Source organism: Myxine glutinosa, chromosome 14 (genome assembly GCF_964187855.1).
Source record: "Myxine glutinosa chromosome 14, kmMyxGlut1.1, whole genome shotgun sequence".
In the NCBI taxonomy this organism is placed as follows: Eukaryota; Metazoa; Chordata; class Myxini; order Myxiniformes; family Myxinidae; genus Myxine; species Myxine glutinosa.
The window spans coordinates 86,053,666-86,071,956 of NC_136274.1; the positions used below are offsets into that span (position 1 = coordinate 86,053,666).

Sequence of the window (18,291 nt, forward strand, 5' to 3'; positions counted from 1 at the left end):
CTCAAACTTGACTGACCTCTCCATACAGGTTGCTTCTGACAAACCAGATGTGATCTGCTTAACAGAAACTTTCCTCCTTCATGATGTCTCTGATGCCTTGGTATCTCTCCCAGGTTACTCCCTCCTCCGGTATGATAGACCTGAGCCTCGTCCTGGAGGTGGGGTTGCTATCTTTATAAAAAACTCTCTTCCTCACTCGCCCTCCACTGCCCTCTCTCCACCTCACCCCCAGGAATACCTTTGGCTACGGCTTCCCCTTCGCTCCCACCTTTTGTTCATATGTGTGTTGTACCGTCCACCAATCAGCGATGACTCCATCTACATCTCACTGTCTGATAATATGGACCAACTTCTATCTACCCATCCCAACTCTCTCTTCCTCATATGTGGTGATTTCAATTGTCACCATGCCAGTTGGCTGGGTGTGGGTACCTCTCTCACCAGCCATGGCTCTTCAGCAAAGGACTTCTGCGACTCACTGGGACTGACGCAATCTGTCAATTTCCCGACCCGGATCTCAGTCAACGGAGCATCTTCTCTTCTGGATTTGGTTATGACAAACTTCCCTGAAAATGTCTGCTGCTCTTCTTCTGCTCCAATCGGCTCATCTGATCATGTGCTTGTCAAAGTGGACATCTCTCTGACCATTCTCAGAGAGCCTCCTCAGCGTCGACGAGTCTGGCATTTCACTCAGGCCAACTGGCACGGTCTTCAAGCAGCCATCAATCATCTGGACTGGTCTCCCATCTCTACCGCCTCTGACATCAACTCATCTTGGGAATTCTTTCAAAGTAAATTGCTCTCTCTCATGCACAGATTTATACCATCTCGTCTTCAGTTGTCATACCCTTCCTCCCGTCCATGGTACACGGAATCTTGTGGTGAGGCTGTTGCCCTGAAACAACTTGCTTTCGTCTCCTGGAAAGCAAATCCAACGGAAGGAAATCTCATTTCCTTTCACAAAGCCCGAAACAAGTGTGTGTCCACCCTCAGGAGAGCCAGGAAACAATATCTCACCATTCTCAAGACCGAACTCTCTGATCTGTCTCCCTCTTCCAAATCCTGGTGGCGTCTGGTCAAATCTGTTTCTGGTGTTTGTTCCCCCTCCATCCCCTCCCTCACCTCAAACGGCTTAACGGCTGACTCCGCACGTGAAAAAGCTGAATGCCTCAACTCTGTGTTTGCCTCTAAATCTTGTGTCCCAAACCCATCCCTCTCTGTACCCACCGTACCCAGTCGTACCCAGCTGCTCCTGGACTCTGTGTCCTTTCCTCCTGACAAGGTGGAAAAGTTTCTGGCAACCCTCGACTCTGATTCTGCAACTGGTCCTGACGGCATCAGCCCACGGGTCCTAAAATCATGTTCTTCTGCACTTTCACTCCCTCTTTCTGTTCTCTTCACCCTCTCTTTTGCTCAAGGTCATCTGCCATCTGCTTGGAAATCAGCCAACATCACCGCTTTGCACAAAAAAGGTGCAAAAACAGATCCCAGCAACTACAGACCAATCAGCCTTCTCCCAATTATCAGCAAAGTCATGGAATCCATCATTGCTTCAGATATTAAATCTTTCCTCTTCTCCAATGGCTTGATCTCTGATCATCAATTTGGTTTCAGACCTGGTCACTCTACTCTGGACATGCTGCTTCTGCTTTCTCAACAATGGATGGAGGTCCTCAACGCCAAACAGGAAATTAGAGCTGTCTCCCTTGACATTTCACGTGCCTTCGATACGGTCTGGCACCCTGCTCTGCTCTCCAAACTCTCCTCCTTTGGTATCCATGGAAATCTCCACGCATGGCTGGCGGACTTCCTCTCTGGTCGTAGTCAACGTGTGGCCCTGAATGGGTTTCTCTCATCTCCTCTTCCTGTTCAGGCTGGAGTTCCCCAAGGTAGTGTTCTGGGCCCTGTGCTTTTTCTGGTCTTCATCAATGATCTCTCTGACTCTCTTGAAAATCCTCTCTATCTCTTTGCTGACGACTCTACTCTCTGTCGCTCCATTCCTCATCCCTCAGATCGGCAGTCTGCAGCCTCCTCACTCTCTGCAGACCTGGACAAAATCACAGACTGGTCAAACAAGTGGAACATGTCTTTCAATCCTGACAAATCTCACACTCTTACAATGTCTCTCCGAAAGGACCGACTCGACAACCCTCCCATCTACTTTCTCAACAATCCTCTCCAAGAAGTTTTGTCGCTCAAGCTTTTGGGTCTCACTATCTGCCATGATCTTTCTTGGGAAAACCACATTTCCAAGCTGGCCTCCAAAGCCAGTCGCCGACTGGGCATCCTCCGTCGTGCGAAGTCCTTCCTTGGCACTCCTGAGCTCCTCACCACATACAAGGCTTTCATCCGCAGCTCAATGGAATACTGTTCCACCCTCTGGGCTGGTGCTCCTGCCTCACACCTTGCTCGGCTTCACGCTGTTGAGGCCAAAGCTTTCAGAATCATTGGAATCTCCTGCGATGTAGTCAACGCCGAGGGCCTTTCACTCACTCACCGCAGGCAGGTTGGTGGTCTTTCTGTCTTCTACCGACTCCTCTCCGGCCTTGCTCCCCCAGCTCTCTCTGTGCTCTGTCCCCCCAATATTCCTTCAGGTCGCACAAGATCTGCCTGCAACCCTCTTCTGGTTAAACTGCCAAAGTCTAGGCTCTCTGCTCACCTTCACTCTTTCATTCCCCTTTTCTCCCGCCTCTGGAACAAACTCCCCCACTCCCTTCAATCCCACTCCTCCCTCCAGGTCTTTAAAACAGCTGTTCACCACCATCTCTTATCTTCCCCCATCGAAAACCTTGATCTTTTCTACCCCCGGTAATTCACCCCAGAGTCCTTGCAGTGTTCATATGTTTTAATCCTCTCCCACCTCCCCCCAAGTCCTCCCGATGTCCCTGCTCTCAAATGTTGTGTTTGTGTCCTTCCCCCTCTCTTTTGTGTCCTTCCCCCTCTCTCCCCATCTTGTCTACCGCTCCCCTTGTTTTTTGTGTTTTGTGTGTCGGTTTGTCTTTTGTGTGATTAATGTTAGCTCTTTCACGAGCCTCGATCTTGTATACAAAGAAAAAAAAAGAAAAAAAAAAGTGATTCTTCATCATTGAGATGGGGCCAAAAACGATATACCGTGCAGCATGCTATTTCAAAAAGTTGTGGATGAGTTATGACAAAGGTATGTGGATTAGGTGGGTCGGTGACATAAACAAGCCGATTCGATTTTGGTTGAGGTCTGAATCCAGATCTGGCCTATCAATGGGATATAACTGTAGACTACGGATTTTTATGTTAAGAAAATAGGCCTTTTATGTTTTGAAAAGCGGAATTTTTTTTTTTTAATGTGAAAAATCCCAAAATATTTTTTTCCCCCGTTTTATTCATTTTTTATTATTACCATGTTTTTCAGAAATCAGTCAAAAAAAGAACAAAAAATGGTAAGCTTTTTCCTGCACAACATTAAGCACTCTGGGCTAGTAAACAGGTAAAAAATGACGTTCAGGTACCTTTATTGCAACCGCATTGTTTGATAAGTAGAGGACTAGAAGAAATTGACAAGACCCTTTTAGGAACGGTTAAAGTAGGTGTTTGAAATCATTATCTTGGTAATGTTCTCCTTGGTGAGGCGGTGTCAGCGGTCGGTGAGGACGTTTCTGTAGACGGAGAAGGACCTTTCCACGTCGACGCTGACGATGGGGCAGTACCTCAAGAGGGGGATGTCGGCAAGCTTGACTCCAGCCGGCACACCAACCTCAGATCCGTGCTGATCTCCATCCAGGATCAAAGCCACTGTCCTCAGCACACCAATGTCGGGATTGCGCTGGAGCACCGCCTTGAACTTGGTGAGCAGGATCTCCTTACGGCAGCCTCGGATCTTTTCGAGCTCCTCCTTGGCCTGATCAAGGAGCTGGAAGGCCTTGGCCAGCTCCATGCCGGCCTCCTCCAGCTGCTTAAGGATCTTCGGGATGAACGACACGTGGGCATTTAAGAAGACCAAACTGAGCTTGATGTCCGCCTTTCCGAACAGGTCCTTGGCACTCCGGATTGCCATCGCGTCGTCATCATTCAGCTGGTCCACAATGTCCTTGACGGCCTCGAAGTGCTCGGCGTAAAACACCGTGGCGTCGATCCACGTCCCCCACCGAGTCAGAATGGGCTCCGGGGGGAGAGAAAGATTGGGCTGCTGCTCCTTCCAAAGGACAACACGCGACGGGGCTTTGACGAACACCTTCTTCGTCGTGGCAATCAGGTCGTTGACGTCCTTGAACATTTCTCGGACTGTCGCAGACACGGTGGAGCGCGTGGGCAACGCAAGTCACATGCAGCAAGTCCGGGAAGAGTTCCTTCAGGGCATGGCCGGCCTTGATCATATAGGCCGCGGCGTCGCTGACGAGGACCTTGAGGCACTCCGGCTTGAAATCAGACCAACGATAGTGCAGCGTGTCATTGACTGCGAGCAAGATCTCCCCGGAGTTGGTCTTCTCCAGAAACATGCACTGGACGAGGTGGGGACGAAAGTACCCCTCCTTGGACAAGCGTCCCGCGATGATGTTGGCCACATATCGACCTGCCGAATTGGTCGTCTCGTCGACGGACAGCCAGATGGGCTGCTGTCCGAGGTTGGCACGGATCCCCGCCAAGGCCTCGTCGTAGCACTTGTCGAGGTAGTGCTTTAGAATCCAGCTTTCATCGGGGATCTGGAGAGTGATGTGCTTCTCCAGGAACGACCGGAGGGCAGGGTTTTCCAATTTCGACCATGGGATGCCAGCGGCCAGCATGGCCTGGCACAGCTCCTGAGCCACGACGTCGCACTTGTGCCTCTTTCCGCCACCAAAGTCCTCCATGGTGGCTTGCGTGACCGTCCTCTTCTTCTTCAAGGCCAAGTTGCTCTTGTGGCGGTCTCCTCGGACATGTTGGGCCAGCTCAGACTTCTGCTTCGCCCGGAAAGTCTTTTCACAAGCTCGACAGAAAGCCGTGTCACTCGACACGTACTTGAAGGTGGCCCCATCGCCGCCAGCGTTGAATTCCTTCAGCCACTTGTCACGAAGAGCAGCACTCATCTTGATAGGAGACTTGTTCGCACTTTGTGTACACTCTCTCACTGTAGTACACCGCCTCACTGCTGTAGACGCTGGGGACGCAACGCATGCAAGTGGACGCAACATTTTGTTTTGAGATCGATCGCAGCAAAAAAATTTGATCGCAGTTTAAAATTTCGATCGCAGTTAAAAATTTCGAAAAATTCCCTCATTTTTTTTGCGTTGCCAGACATTTTCGACCAAAAAGGGCATTTTATTTTATTTTTCCCGAAAAAGGGCGAAATATTTTTTTTCTCCGAAAATAGAAAAATAATTTTTTTGCGCGCAAAAAAGCCGTTTTATATGAAAAAATATTTTTATTTTTTCGCATAAAAATCCGATGTGCAGATATAAGTCATAAATTGTTCAGCCTGGTGGAGGTATGCACTACCGAGCACCGTTGTAGTTATTTTCTGAGTTTGGTGCTTCTGCACCAAAGTTTAGTGATACGTTAGAGCAAGGAAGCCTTGAAATACTACTAAACTAGATGCATAAATTCAAATGGGAAAAACTGGTCACACTATCCTCTTCAACTAGAATCGTCAGCACCCCACCGTCGCTCCGCCGTCCATCGTTGTCCAACCAGCAAGAGTCTAGGGTCAAACAGAAGAATGAGGTCCAGGCGTGAAGAGATCCCAAAAACGAGAGGGCAAAATGCCGGCCAGCCGTGGTTTTTACGTCCGTGGTCTGATGTCATCGATCCTCCGTTCCAATCGGTCCATTGCCTCTCAACCTCTAGAATGTTCTTCCCACGTCAGACAAGTACAAAACTTCATCCGATCAAGATTAAATTTCTTGAGCATCATCTCGGGATAAATTGGTGGAGAAAAATAACGATGACGTCATCTGTCACGTGGTTCGGCCGCCATATTTGTTTTAACACAAAAGCCTTAAAAAACACTGAAAACATGTCCTGGTGAGGTCTGCAATCTCTGATTGCTCTTTCTTGTTTAAATTGTATTATATACTTGAACACAAATCGCCTTCATCATACATCCAAAACCATGCTATATACATCAATATTTAGCATGAGAGGGCGTGGCATGTGAGAGGGTCGGGGTGAAGAAGAGGCCGTACATGGTGATGCTGCATTGTATGGTGATCAATAAAGCCTCCATCTCTTAAACTGAAACTCAACGTCATCTTCTTACAGTGTGTAAGGGTAATGCACAAGACCGCCTGATGGATCCATGACAACCTTTTTGGGAGGGGGAGTGGATTTTGCAAGTATCGTGCTCTGCATGACGTCTTCTTGTTACTTGGCAAACATTTTTTTTTTTGCCAAGTATGTTGATCACTCCGGTTTGTGTGTGTTTGTGTGTTTGTCTGTCCGCTCACTTATACTTGCCTACGGGTCACAATTCTAAACCGAACTTCACGAAACTTCAGCAAATGGTAGAGTTCGTGGTCCGACAAAATCCTATATATGTTTGAGGTCAAAAGGTCAACAGACCAAAGGTCGAGAACGTTTTTCAAATTTCTAAAATCCTCTATTTTAATCTGATTGAGTTGAAATTTGAATAGGATTTACATATCGGCTAACTGAATTCAACCACCAACTATTATTTTTGAGATCAGCGTCGGCCAAAAGGTCAACATAGGCCAAAGGTCAACCACTTTTTATGAATTTCTAAAATCCTAAATTTTCATCCGATTGACTTGAAATTTGAATAGGATTTACATATCAGCTAACTGAATCCAAAACCATAAAAAAATAAAAATAAATCCAAAACCTTGTTCTTTTCTACCCCCGCTAATTTCACCCCAAATCCACTTTTTTGAAATACCAACTTCTTTCCTGGAAGTCCTTGGTGTCCTTGTGTTTATACTTCTCCCACCCCCCCCCCCCCCCACCCCCTTCCCACGCCGCCTCCCCCCCAAGCCCTCTCCCTCCCACACATTCCCGATGTCCCTGCTCTCAGATGTTGTGTTTATGTGCTTCCCCTTCTCTCCCCATCTTGTCTACTGCTCCCCTTTTTATATATTTTGTTTGTTTGTCTGTTTGATTTGTTTGTGTGATAAATGTTAGCTCTTTCACGAGCCTCGATTCTGTATACAAAAAAAAAAAAAAATGTTTATTTTTATTTTGAAGTACTCTAAAAGTCTCTAAGCTGTCTGTCACCATGGAAGTGAAGAGTGCGATTGTGAATCAATCAAAGATCAATGAATTGTGATTCATTGAGACACTGGCTTATTCTATATGTTGGTCAGTTAGTCAACACTATCAAAGTGACCTCAGCACCATCCCAACACATACGACGCACGGGAGGGGTCCCAAATGCAGACAGACAATGCGGAAACGGCGAATGCCAACCCATGAACCAATAAATTCCACCCACGTTCATGTGCCACCTTCAGTCGAAGACCCCTAAGACCCCTAAACTTGCGAAAGCTCATGAAACTCATAAAATCATGAGAATCAAACAAATAAGCTTACATTTGCCAAAGCAATCAAAGCAGTAAACCGATGTCAAAGATGCTAAAACGACCAACTATAAGTCAATGCGAGAAGTCCATGCAAACAGGGAAAGCTCATTTTTTATTAAACTTTTCTTTTTATTCATCAATTGTTTCTAAATTAATTAAGAGTTAATTCTTTCTTTTTTAATTTAATTTTTCATCATAAAAAAATGTCTGAGTATTTGATATTACGAGCATGACTCAGCGCGCTCCGCGTGCCTCATCACACGTTGTTTCAGAGGGATAGGCATCTTTGACCATTTTGGTGTCTTTTGGGTCTTCGGGGCGTTTTGGGTCTTCGGGGCGTTTTGGGTCTTCGGGGCATTTTGGGTCTTCGGGGCGTTTTGGGTCTTCGGGGAGTTTTGGGTCTTCGGGGCGTTTTGGGTCTTCGGGGCGTTTTGGGTCTTTAAGGGTATTTTGGGTCATCAGGAGTCTTGGTGGTCTTCAGAGTCGCCAAAGGTCTGAGGGTTCTCAGCAGTCTTAACGCAATTAAGAGTTCACGGACTGTGTTTTGGGTGTTAATTTTTCTTGAAGAAGAGGAAGACGTCATGCAGAGCACGCAAAATCCGACGATATCCATCAACCCATGTTGAGGGCACTGGGTGCGTCAGACGATGTAGTTGGAAACACCAAAAATACCCTGGCCTGGAAATGCCCGGAGACATTTTTTAGCAAACGCGTTTTTTTTAGGAAACGTTTTAAGGAAATGAACACTTTTTTCGCACTTGATCTGCTGTTTAGCTCAATTCCGTTGTTTAAATTTTGAAATTTGGTCAGGTTAAGTGTTTGTCGAGCGTATCGCATTAAACACAGGCACGAACACCGCCATGTCGGGACTCTATGTACAGGGTGGCACAAAGGTAACAACCACCTGATTGAAATCGCTGTATTTTGTTTTATATAATTTTAATTGTTTTTCTTTTTTTTACAGATATAAAGTTAAACCCTTGAAGGTGATAATGAGCCGGTATACACCTCAGCAACGTGCAACAATAGTTGGATTTTATTTCAAAAACAATTGTTCAATAATTTTGGCGAGGTTGGCACAAAAGTTCCACCTGATTTGGTTTGCCGATAACTTTTGGAAAAAAAAACAAAAACACACAAACTATGAATGACAAACAATTGTTTAATCCATTGAGATTTTATGAAATTAAACATGAAAATTACGTCCTGTAAATGACCGGCTGCTTCGCATTCACAAATCCGAGCTCTTTCGATGGGTTTTCCATCACCCTCGTCAAAACTTCCGGTGATAAATCGTTGATTTCTTGGACAAAGGAAAGTCTCCAACAGAGTGGATGGATTATTTACATCCACGCATTATTTGAGATCGCCACACAAAAAGGTGTCTGGGAGCGATAAACGTCCAACTCCTGCACCAAGATTTGTTGCAGCGACCGTCGTAAAATACCCAATTGAGCGTCTTCTCCTCAAGGTTTCTGGGTTCTCATTTACCTTCTCTCCTCCTCGCTCAAGTCGGGGATCGGCTGGTCTGGGTTCTCATTTACCTTCTCTCCTCCTCGCTCAAGTCGGGGATCGGCTGGTCTGGGTTCTCATTTACCTTCTCTCCTCCTCGCTCAAGTCGGGGATCGGCTGCTTCGTGGTCTGTGCCAGTTCGCGTTTAATCAACTGTCGTTCCTGATTCCCGAAACCGGGAAATCAACACCCGAATACGCTGTGGATTTGGAGCCTTTGGAGTTGCAAAAACTCACCGAAATTCTCCCCGAGTTGAAATTATTGAACAATTGTTTTTGAAATAAAATTCAACTATTGTTGCATGTTGCTGAGGTGCATACCGGCTCATTATTACCTTCAAGGGTTTCACTTTATGTCATGTATGAAGCTGCAAATATTCACCGTTGTATCCCGACACCGTGACCGCATTGTATCCCTACGCCCCAGCTCGGATGACGCTGCAGTTAATCGGGCCTGTATCGGCAGAGTCAATAAACGTGTGCTCCAATCGATCGTAGTCTGTCGAGATACCTTACATGGCGACGAGGATAAACATCTCGAGCATGACTTCTTTCGGCCATATCGATGAATTCGATCCTCATGAGGGAGATTTTGACACATATTCTGAGCGGTTGTCTTTCTTCTTCGAGGCGAACGGCATCGCGACCGAAGCCCGGATGAAGGCCGTCTTCCTGTCCGTTTGCGGAGGTGAGACGTTCACACTCGTTAAAAACCTGATTCGTCCTCGGACAATTCAGGAGCTCATGTATGCAGAGCTCAAGGCCGCTTTGAAGGAACATTGTAATCCATCTCCTTCAGTCATCCTGTGTTGGTTTAATTTTTACATGTGCAGACAGCAGCAAGGTCAGTTGATCGCAGACTTCATTGCACACCTCAAAAAACTGTCAAATCTGTGTGAGTTTGGGGACACGATTGATGACGTGCTCCGTGATTTGCTGGTGGTTGGCATGTCCGATGACCGCACTCGTAGACGCCTGCTTGCTGAGAGAAGACTGACGTTCCAAAATGCCAGAGACACCGCCATTTCCATGGAAAGTGCTGAACGCAACGCTACAAGCATCGGTGCAACTCGCTCATCTGGTACCAGCCCTGCTGTGAATCGGTTGGATCATGATCAGCCAAAACGTTGGAACAAGTCTCTTCGTCAGAAGCCAGTGCAGTCTCAAACACACAACAAATGTTTTCGGTGCAACGGAAAGCACCCTCCGGAGACGTGTCGGTTCAAAGATGCGACCTGCCATTTCTGTTCGAAAACTGGCCATATTGCTCCAGCTTGCATCACTCGCAAATCGGGAAAAGGGAAAGCTGACAAGAAGATTCATCAATTTATCGGTTCGGAGGAACCTGAGTTTGACCAGGTGAGCTCTGTTTCCGACAACTCAGAATCGTATGACTTGCTTCATATTGATTCTCACCATAAGCGGGACCCTCTTCTTGCCACTGTTGTCATCAACAATCGACCATTGCAAATGGAGGTCGACACTGGTGCGGCCGTCTCGCTCATCAGCCATGCTGTTTTCACAAACCTGTGGAGTGATGCTGACCGACCCCATCTGAAACCTACTACCTATGGACTCTCCACCTATACAGGTGAGAAGATTGTTCCCTGCGGTACAAGCCGGTACATGTGACGTCACGGTGGGCTATGATAACCGTGAGTTTCACCTATCCCTGATCGTCATTTCTGGAAAGGGCCTCTTCCTTACTCGGCAGGAACTGGTTGAGCATAATTCGACTGAAGTGGAAAAGCATTCTCAACTTCGGGCAGCCAACGTTTCTCCTTCCGCAGCATACACACTCAAAATGTGCTGGAGATGTACCCGGATGTCTTCAAGGATGAGCTTGGAACCTTGAAAGGACATACGGCTAAAGTCAGTGTTTACCGGGATGCCAATCCTATATTTTGTAGAGCTCGCCCAGTCCCTTTCGCCCTGCGGGAGCGGATAGACAAGGAACTGGATCATCTTGAAAATCTGGGCATCATCGAGCAAATCTTGTATGCCGAATGGGCGGCGCCCATCATTCCGGTCATAAAATCGGACCAGTCCATCCGCATATGTGGAGATTATAAAATGACCGTGAACAAGTGTTCTTCATTGGATAAATATCCAATCCTGAGGATCGAAGACCTCTATGCTCGTCTCACGGGAGGCAAGACTTTTACGAAACTCGATCTCAAATCCGCCTATCTACAGCTCCGCTTGGACGAGAATTCGAAACAGTATCTTACCATCAACACACATCGTGGGTTGTACAGGTACCACCGACTCAGTTTTGGAGTGAAACCTCACCTCCCGTTCTTTCGTCTCCATTGCCTCCGTTACCTCGTCCAACCTCTTTGTCAACCCCTCATGTACCATCTGACATTCCCTCTTTGTCGCTATGAGTTCTTTCTTTATCTCCTTCTGCGTCGCCTTTAACCCCCCGATTATCGCAGTGTTCTTTTCCACTTGATCCACTAATTCTTTTTGTCCCACCGTCAGCTGCTCTACTCCCCTCGTCAGATCCTCTATGCCCCCCTGTAACCTAGCCGTACTATTTCTCACCTCTTTCTCCATACGCTCCTCACCTCGCTTTACCTCCTCACGTACCCACGAGACCTCCTCGCTCACACCTCGTCTGATCTCCTCCCCCATTTCTCCCATCTCTTTGGTAGATGCTGCCGCCATCTGTTCCAAATCATTCCTCTGGGCATCCAATTTGGTTTCTAACCCGATTTTCACCTCCTCTATCTGTTCTCCCATCTGTTTAATTTCCCGGGCGGATTGCTCCCCTATTTCCCGCAATTTGCCTTCCATTGTGTTTTCTAACCCACCTAACCCATTCTTCACCTCTTTCATCCCGTTGTCTAACCCCTCAAATTTATTGTCTAAACCTTCAAATTTATTGTCTAAACCTTCAAATTTATTGTCTAAACCCTCAAATTTAGCTTCTAGCCCCCCGATTTGATTTCCCATGTCCGTTTTTAATCCCCCAATTTGATTTTCCAATCGCTCACTGGTACCCCTTGCTTCGTCCCTCATTGCCCCCAATTGCTCACTGGTACCCCTTGCTTCGTCCCTCATTGCCCCCAATTGCTCACTGGTACCCCTCGCTTCATCCCTCATTGCCCCCAATTGCTCACTGGTCTTATCGCTCCGAGCATCCATTTTTTTTTTCCATTTGCTCACCCATCTTGGCCATAAGGGCCTCCATTTGCAGCATAAAAAGGTTCAAATCCACCGGTGCTGCTACGGTCACGGGCGCGGCGACATTTGGTGCCGCTGCAACATCGTGCGTGAGGGCGCCATCTTGTGCACCTGATACCCCCTCAACCACATCTTCATTGCTCTCCTCCTCCCTCTCCCCCATATACATTTCCCTGGGGTCCTGGGTTGATTCCAACCCCTCTAACTCCCCAACCGGCATCCGATCACCTTGACCATCCATGGCACGATTTTAATTTAGATGTTATAATAAAATAAAATCTTGGGCCACTCGTAATTTGAGCGCGCTAAGCGCGATTCAGGTCCGAATCTCGCTCCTAGCACCAATTTGTTGCGGATCTCTCCGTCGGCCTCTTTCCCCCTTATCGAGGGGGGATTAATCCCCTCGTCTACGACTGACCGACGTGGTCATGAAGCTGCACAAACTCCCTCCGGAGAGGCAGGTGCGCAACCTCGTTCGCGACCGCTGACAGATGTTAATTGCCGAGCGGTTTAGCAACCGCGGCACGAACCATTAGCAGAGACTAACCCGATCCTGAACGTTGGCCAAAATCGCGCCACAGGTTTTCAATGGGGAAATCACAAAGACGACCGGATGAGCATGAAGAAGAAGAACGAAGGTAGGAAATACAAATATGATTTATTACTAACTATTATTTACACAATCAAAAGAACCAAGGAGAAGGAAGAATAAGAAAATAATTTACAGAAGGAGGGAAGGACCAGAAGACACAGTGCAACAGTACTGACTTATCTAAACAGGCTTAACTTATACCCAGGGACAAGACACACAAAACAAACTCACGTACACAAAAGGATGGAAGGGCAGGAATGGTTTTGGGACGGCAGAGGAGGGTCCAGGCAGATGGTAGGCGTCGAGGTCCAGCTCCAGGCGTCGAGGTCCAGCTCCAAGCGCGCTCTCCGATCCGCGCTTTGGGTCGAGGCGAAAACCCGGCAAACACAGCGCCGCTTCGGGCTGGCAGCGAGGAGCCGGCAGCTCCATGTATTTGGTTTCATACCGGCAGCTGTCTCACGCGTCCTCCGCCTCCTGCGTCTCTGACGCTCTTTTCCTATTCCGCAGAATCTGCCTTTGGTCCAGCGCACCTCCCTCAAAAATCCCTCTCTCTGCTTCTCCTCAACTGGACTCTTACGCACTTCTCTCAAAAAGGCTTGCGCGGGCGCTTTTATAACACGCTTTGAGATCAACCCGCGCCACGCCCGTGATGGTATCTCACCAGCCCTGATTGGCTGGTGGGGGCTCGCTGGCTCCACCTTCCGTTGACGAGGGGCGGGCAACGCCCTTGTTCGTGGACTTGACCGCGTGCATAATGGAGTTTGGGGTGAAGAAAACCGCCCAATGCACTGAGAGGATTGGGGGAGACTTGAAAAGGGATTCTGTCTTACCTGATTCGGTGCAATGCAGTGTCAATTAATGGGAAACAGAGCCTTAAGCTAATACACAGAATAAGGAAATAACTATTTAGAAGGGTATATGATTTGCTATGTGCATGTATATGGAGTAACTAAGAGGACGACCTTTGACCTTTACACACCAACCGGAGATATTTACAAGTATTCATTACACTTTACAGAGGGTGATATTTACACAAAAAAAAACAAGATTCTCAAATCCACAACAGTATTATCACACGTGATGCCTGATGGTATGGAAAGACCTGTTGCATTTGCATCCAGAACGTTGTCCCCGGCAGAGAAGAACTATTCGCAACTTGACAAGGAAGGATTGGGAATCGTTTTCGGCATCAGCAAATTTCGCCAGTATCTTCTTGGACATCATTTCACGATTCGCACTGATCACAAGCCGCTGATCAGTCTGTTTGGTCCAACTAAGGTGACATCTGACACACGACCGCCCAGGATCATCCGCTGGTCCCTGTTTCTCGCTGCTTATGACTACACCATATGTTATAAGCCCGGTTCGTCTATCACAAATGCAGATGCCATGAGTCGGTTACCCCTTCCAGAATCCGTTGATGATTCGCCTACACCAGGATCCATTATCGCACTGATGGATCATCTGGAAGATTGTGCTGTCGATTCTGGCCAGATCCGCACTCGTACTCGAAGAGACCCCGTTCTGTCCAGAACTGTCCAGGCTGTACAGCTTGGATGGCATTTGCTACCTCAGGGTGACCCAGCTTTTGCGGCTTTTAAAGCACGTAAAAACGAACTCAGCGTGGAAAATGGTTGCCTACTCTGGGGATGTCGTGTCGTGATCCCAGAAAATCTGCGTTCCAGGGTCATGGATGAAATCCATAACTGTCACCCCGGGATTGTGAAGATGAAGTCACTCGCTAGAAACTATGTGTGGTGGCCGAATCTTGATGCTGATATCGAACATCATGTTCGACATTGTTACCCCTGCCAGAGCACCCGGAATACACCTGCGAAAGCACCACTGCATCCCTGGGAATGGCCCAGCGAACCGTGGCATCGCCTACATCTCGATTATGCCGGGCCTATTAACGGCAGCATGATTCTAATAATTACGGACGCGCACACAAAATGGATTGATGCCTATGTGACGCGTGGTACTACGTCAGCCATTGTCATTGAAAGACTCAGACGCTGTTTCGCCACTCATGGTCTGCCCAGGATGATCGTGAGTGATAACGGCACGTGGTTTTCCAGTTCCGAGTTTGCCGAGTTCACACGTCAGAATGGCATCAAACATAAGTTTGTCAGCCCACATCACCAGGCTTCAAATGGCTTGGCCAAACGAACCGTGGGAATCATCAAATCCGGATTGCAGAAACTTCAGGAGGGAACCCTGGAAACAAAGCTTTCTCATCTCCTGTTCAAATACCGCATCATGCCACAATCAACAACCGGTGCAGCTCCGTCTGAGTTATTGATGAAACGACACTTGAGATCGACACTTGACAATCTCAAACCAGACATATCATCAAATGTTTATCAGAGCCAGCTTAATCAAAAGTTGGTGCACGATAAGACGTCCAACAGTCGATGTATCAACATTGGAGATCCAGTGTTTGCCCGAAATTTTGGTGCAGGTGCGACGTGGTTACCGGGGGACATCATCGAGAAGCCAGGTCCACTGTCCTGCGTGATTCGCCTGCAGGGCGGCCGCGAAATTCGTAGACATCAGCACCACATAACCTACCGTCACTGTCAGTCGATAGAGCCTGCAGCATCGTCACAGTCAGAACAACACGTGCCTTCGATACGGTCTGGCACCCCGCTCTGCTCACCAAACTCTCCTCTTTTGGTATCCATGGAAATCTCCACGCATGGGTGGCGGACTTCCTCTCTAGTCGTAGTCAACGTGTGGCCCTGAATGGGTTTCTCTCATCTCCTCTTCCTGTTCAGGCTGGAGTTCCCCAAGGCAGTGTTCTGGGCCCTGTGCTTTTTCTGGTCTTCATCAATGATCTATCTGACTCTCTTGAAAATTCTCTCTATCTCTTTGCTGATGACTCTACTCTCTGTCGCTCCATTCTTCATCCCTCAGATCGGCAGTCTGCAGCCTCCTCACTCTCTGCAGACCTGGACAAAATCACAGCCTGGGCAAACAAGTGGAACATGTCTTTCAATCCTGACAAATCTCACACTCTTACGATGTCTCTCCGAAAAGACCGACTGGACAACCCTCCCATCCACTTTCTGAATAATCCTCTCCAAGAAGTTCTGTCACTCAAGCTTTTGGGTCTCACTATCTGCCATGATCTTTCCTGGGAAAACCACATTTCAAATCTGGCCTCCAAAGCCAGTCGCCGACTGGGCATCCTCCGTCGTGTGAAGTTCTTCCTTGGCACACCTGAGCTCCTCACCACATACAAGGCTTTCATCCGCAGCTCAATGGAATACTGCTCTCCCCTCTGGGCTGGTGCTCTTGCCTCACACCTAGCTCGTCTTCACGCTGTTGAAACCAAAGCATTCAGAATAATTGGAATCTCCCGCGATGAAGCTAACTCCAAGGGCCTCTCACTCACTCACCGCAGGCAGGTTGGTGGTCTTTCCGTCTTCTACCGACTCCTCTCTGGCCTTGCCCCCCCAGCTCTCTCTGGGCTCTGTCCCACAAATATTCCTACAGGTCGCACAAGATCTGCCAGCAACCCTCTGATGGTTAAACTGCCAAAATCAAGACTCGCTGCTCACCTTCACTCCTTCATTCCTCTTTTCTCCCGCCTCTAGAACAAACTCCCTCACTCTCTTCAATCCCACTCAACCCTCTAGGTCTTTAAAACAGCTGTTTACCACCATCTCTTATCTTCCCCCATCCAAAACCTTGATCTTTTCTACCCCCGCTAATTTCACCCCAATTCCACTTTTTTGAAATACCAACTTCTGTCCTGGAAGTCCTTGGTGTCCTTGTGTTTTATACTTAACCCACCCCCACCCCCCCACCCCCCACCTTCCCACGCCTCCTCCTCCCCCCAAGCCCTCTCCCTTCCACACATCTCCCTGCTCTCAAATGTTGTGTTTGTGTGCTTCCCCTTCTCTCCCCATCTTGTCTTCCGCTCCCTCTTTTTATATATTTTGTTTGTCTGGTTGATTTGTTTGTGAAGTAAATGTTAGCTCTTTCACGAGCCTCGATTCAGTATACAAAAACAAACAAACAAAAAAAAACAACAAAAAAAAACAAAACAAACAAACAACAGTTCGACCCGCCACTGCCGGAGATCGTCGTGGCCGCTCCATCCGGCTCGGATGCCCCGAAAACCTCTGCGAACGCTACACCCTTCGTGGAGAGCAAAGGAATCACCTCGGACTCTGTATCCACTGCTACACCGCGACGCTCAACGCGTGAGAGAAAAGCACCCGGCCGGTTGAATCTTTGAAGATGTTTATTTTCACGTTGACACACGTTCTATTTTCACGTTGACACACGTTCTATTTTCACGTTGACACACGTTCTATTTTCACGTTGACACACGTTCTATTTTCACGTTGACACACGTTCTATTTTCACGGTGACACATGTTCTGTTTTCACGTATTTTCAATATTCTCATAACCGTTTGCACACATATTTTCACATGTTTTGGAAATGCTGCTTTTGAAAGGTCAATTCTGGAAATCTAGCACGTATTGCTGTTGGTAATTTTGGACTTAAAGGGGAGGATGTCATGTATGAAGCTGCAAATATTCACCGTTGTATCCCTACACCGTGACCGCATTGTATCCCTACGCCCCAGCTCGGATGGCGCTGCAGTTAATCGGGCCTGTATCGGCAGAGTCAATAAACGTGTGCTACAATCGATCGTAGTCTGTCGAGATACCTTACACTTTATATCTGCAAGAAAAAGAGAAAATAATTAAAATTATATAACACAAAATACAGCTGTTCAAATCAGGTGGTTACCTTTGTGCCACCCTGTACATGGACCTCCATCCTACTAAGCCCCTCCCGCTCCTCCCTCCATCCTACTAAGCCCCTCCCACTCCTCCCTGCATCCTACTTAGCCCCTCCCACTCTGCCCTCCATCCTACTAAGCCACTCCCACTCTTCCCTCCATCCTACTAAGCCCCTCCCACTCCTCCCTCCATTCTACTAAGCCCCTCCCACTTTCCTGCATTCTACTAAGCCCCTCCCACTCCTCCCTCCATTCTACTAAGCCCCTCCCACTCTTTCCTCCATCCTACTAGACCCCTCCACCCTCATACAACTCTCCGGACTTCTCCGGGCAGGGTTTGTGCCTTTATTTAATCTCCGCACACTGTTAACACCTAAAATGTGATACGCTCTACAAACTCTTAAACTGAATCGATTTTCAAAATTTAAACTGCAGAATTGAGCCTAAGAGCAGTGCTGACGACTAAAAGGTGCTCGTTTTCTGAAAAACGCGTCTCCGGGTGGTGTTGGCGGTGGATAGTATGACCACCCAAAAGTGCCGCCCTACTCTCCACTCCCCCCACCCCCACCCCCTCGCCTTTGATACGTTAGTGCAACAAAGCAAGACGATGAACATGGAGTCAGCGACTCCTTGTTTTTGAAACGATATGCCTTCGAAAAATAATGGGAGTAACTCAGCTGGCCAAAATAAGGCATATACTATAATAAAGGAAACTCTCCGAGTAAAACACAAAATAACAGAGAGTATAACACAA

General features: G+C 47.7%; 1 protein-coding gene across 4 annotated transcripts in view; it reads left to right on the plus strand.

Moving 5' to 3' along the window:
• Positions 1-18,291, plus strand: part of LOC144888885 (germ cell nuclear acidic protein-like) — a 155,678-nt gene that overhangs the window by 64,321 nt on the left and 73,066 nt on the right. The window contains exon 2 of one of the 4 annotated variants that reach the window (XM_078768543.1): positions 3,389-3,416. The exons of the other annotated variants lie outside the window; for them this stretch is intronic. The gene's annotated coding sequence lies outside the window, so the exon portion shown is untranslated. The remainder of the gene's footprint in view (positions 1-3,388; positions 3,417-18,291) is intronic. 4 annotated transcript variants of the gene reach the window in all.